Genomic DNA, 3,783 nt, shown 5'->3' on the forward strand with positions numbered 1-3,783 from the left:
CCAGAGGCTGGAGCAGGACAGTTTTGAGTCCAAGGTCAGCCTGGACTACCTAGTAAGTTCAAAGGCAACCAGGGCTAGAAATGTAAAACGTCGTCTTGAAATGTCGGCACGCAGCTCAGTGGTTCACAGTGCTTCACTACTGCGCACAAAACCCTGCCGCGGAGCCCAGGTTTGCAAAAGGACAACGAAAATTAGCTCAAGAGCAAATAGATGCCAATAAGAAAGGAAATAGCCAGGCTAAGTATATAACTTAATATTAGAGCATTTGTCTAGCATTTTCATGCTCCTGGGGTTTAAACTGAGCACTATCCTCCCTGCCCCCCCCAAATTGTCAAGTCTACAAGTCCCACAAATGTACAAGCTATGTTATCTGTACTGTTTTTTTTTCTCCCAGTCACTTGAGGCTAACTTGGAAATCATAGGAAACGCTCATTTTTACTGACAGTTGAAGAGCCCGGGCACAGAGATCATTATTGGTTATAGGACCTGGGCTATCTTATAGGAGGGTGCAACTTAGTCAGCATTATTGTTATTGTCTCCCAGATCCAAACAGGCACTCCGATAAACACACTCAGATGCTTCCAACTCACAATGGAGTCACAGGTACAGTAGGTGAGACCTGAATGCCCTTATCTCAATCCCTGTAGCAGATCCTACAGGCAGAATTCCAAGGAGCAGAAGGCAGGAGATGCCCATGTGTACAAGTATCTCTTTTTTTTCTTTTTCTTTTTTTTTCCTGACATAATTGTCGTCTCAGAGGCTTTCTCCGTCTGCTCACCTAGACCTAGTCCTGGGAGCTTCTAGCCCCTGTACCATCAACTCTAGGCCTAGAATGTATTCCGTTTCTGAGACATGTTGCTGAATAAGCTCACCTCTTCCTTGTTCTTTCTGATCTCTGGCTGTCTGGTTCAAGGCAGCTAGCTGGTCTGGCTCAAACTCCTCTCCAAGCTGACTGATCTGGCTTCTGTCAGTTTCTCACTGAATTGTTCTGCTTGTCCTCATACTAACTTTGGCAATCTGTTCTAATCTTCTGGCTTCTTCTCATTCTCTGGCTCATTCTATCTTCACCTGTGTCTAGCTTGTCAACCTGGCTCTGTAAAACTCTCTCGGTAAAAAACTGCCTCCTTTCTCCATGACGCTCTTTCTTAAATAGCCTCTCTCTCTTTTTTTTTCTCTGTTCTCCTGAGAGTTGGGCATATCCTATTCTGTCAAATGTGTCTGATTCGTTGCTTTATCTGCCACTCAATTAGGCATCACTTTCAAATGTGTGCTTCCTTCTACAAACTGACTTTACCATTATTGTTTGGGATTAAAGGTGTATGCTAAGGGCTGGGCCATGCCACAACTAAAAACAGGTTTTTTTTTTTTTTTTTCCAGTAAACAACACAATCTCAGGGTTCAAAGTGTGATCAAATATCCTGCAATGCCCATGCAGTTTTCCAGATGTGCAGAGAACAACGTTCTTACCACTGGCTTAGACTATGCTTTCTCTCTGCTGCTTCTTTTGCTGGCTCAACTGCAAAAGGAATGGAGGAGGGAGAGTCAAATTTGGGGTCTGCGTTGGCAGTGTGCAGGGAAAGGTGAAGCCCCAGACCCGGGCACTGTTTTTATTTTTATTCCTCTCCATTATGACATGCTGAGTCTGAACACACACACACACACACACACACACACACGTACACAGGCACATACAGAAAGAGACATACAAGAGGCATGCCAAGGCAGACCCACCATATTGCCAGGCCCAGATTCCAAACAGCTAGAGCAGAAAGCAGCAGTTGGCAAGAGCAGGCAAGAACAAGCGACTCAGAATCTGGGCCAGGTTGACACGGAGTTCTTGGCATAACCACTCTGCAGCCCTTTTCTTGGGAAAACTGGCGGTTGTTAGCCTCTCTGGCCCTTCCCAGGGTGAATCCCAGCCCCGGCAAAGGAAGACTTTTCAGGCTTCCCATTTGCCTCTTATTGACTTAAAATACTGTTTGTTTGTCTTGAAATGAAGTGTGTGTTCATTAGTACGAACAGAGTATGAACAGAGTCATGGAAACAGTAAGGACCATTTCCACATACAGCCAATGTTTTCCACCTTGTTAAAATAGTGCACCTTATAACATGGGAACCCTGAATATCATTTACTCTAATGTTCTGTCAACAGTAAGGGAAATTGAGTCCTACATCTTGACCACATCCCTCATGAGAGACAGAGATGTCCTGAGTCCCAGATAGCATGCTATAGTCTCTTCCATTCTGCCCCAACATTCCTGGTAGCATCTGGGCTATGATTTTGTGATATTGCACTCATAACTAAAGCTGCATTTTGTGAGTTTACAAATACAGTTGTGTGCTGTGACCCATCTGTGAGACACATAAAGATATTCTGGGATCAGGTTTGGGGGGAGGGGTAGTGACTTCATTAAATAAAGAGGCAAGAAACATAATGACTCTCTAAGAAATCTTCTTGGAGGTCATGGTTGAAAACTGATGAGTTTATTAGGAGGACAGTTCAAACCCTAGTTCTGACATTTGTGATTGGGGAAACTTCCATCATCTTTCTAAATCTCTATCTCCCTTCTAACATGACAAAGGGAGAGGGACCACCGAGGTTGTTCACCTTAGAAGAATTGTATCTAATGAGCTAACCCTGTTTTCTTGCACACACACACACACACACACACACACACACACGTTTTTAGCACGCACAAACAGTTCAACCCATTTTTCCCTAACTACAAATTCTGGCACTAGGAAAGTTTATTTCTGGAGGTGGCTGATCAGAATGTGAGTTTTACCATGGGGTTACTATTGTGGGTTATTAACACTTACAAGGGCCTCTCGGACACTGGGCTCTATAAAACTAATCATCAGATAAGGTTGGCTATCCTCTCCAACATCACCAGCATCTTCCTTATCCTCAGCAGCAACAGCATCTTAAACTATCATTCCTGTCTTCAACAGCAGCAGCAGCAGCAGCAGCAGCAACACAACTGGAGGCCCAGGCCCAGGTAAGCAATCATCTACAACACTGGACTCCAACGGTGAGGCTTGGCATCTTCACAGAGCAGAGAACTGTGAAATCTGGCAGCAGACATGGCAGGAGCTTTGAAGGCGAGAGGACTGAGCATTTGGTTTTCTGTTGGCAAGGGGGGAGGGGAAGCATTTCCAGACATGATTCTTAAAAGAGGCTGTGGCCTTGGAAGCCTTGGAAGACCCTCACTCACCTGACAATCTCGGGACACATTTTTCCCTGTACCCTTTATTTTACTAAACAATGTAATGCTGTGGCAGGCTGGATCTTTCCAAACTAAAACTGCAGCGAGAGCCTTAGTTCCAGCCACTCAGCATGCAGACCCAAACCAGTCCTTCCCACCCCAATCCCCTCCTCTTCTCAGTTCTCACTGAAACAGTTTTTGCTTCTATCAGGGGGGAAAAGGGCACAAACATTTAGCGGTCCCTAAATCCAGTAGCAATGCTCTGCTTACGATGCTGGAGATAAACCCAGGCAAGCGCTCTCAGCACACGGGTATATCCCAGTCCTTGTGCTTTGTTTTACTTTGTTGGGTTTTTTATGTATGTGTTTGTTTGTTTTGCAGCAGGGTCTCATTATATAACTCACACTAACTCTGAGCTTGATAATGTAGCCCGAACTGACCTTAAACTTCTCTATCTTTCCTCCACAGCCTCCAAAGTGCTGGCATCACAGACTTGTAGTGCATATATATATATATATATATATATATATATATATATATATATATATATTTCCCCATACATAGGTGCTTAATTTTG

The sequence above is a fragment of the Mus pahari genome, chromosome 3, assembly GCF_900095145.1.
Source record: "Mus pahari chromosome 3, PAHARI_EIJ_v1.1, whole genome shotgun sequence".
NCBI classification, from domain to species: domain Eukaryota; kingdom Metazoa; phylum Chordata; class Mammalia; order Rodentia; family Muridae; genus Mus; species Mus pahari.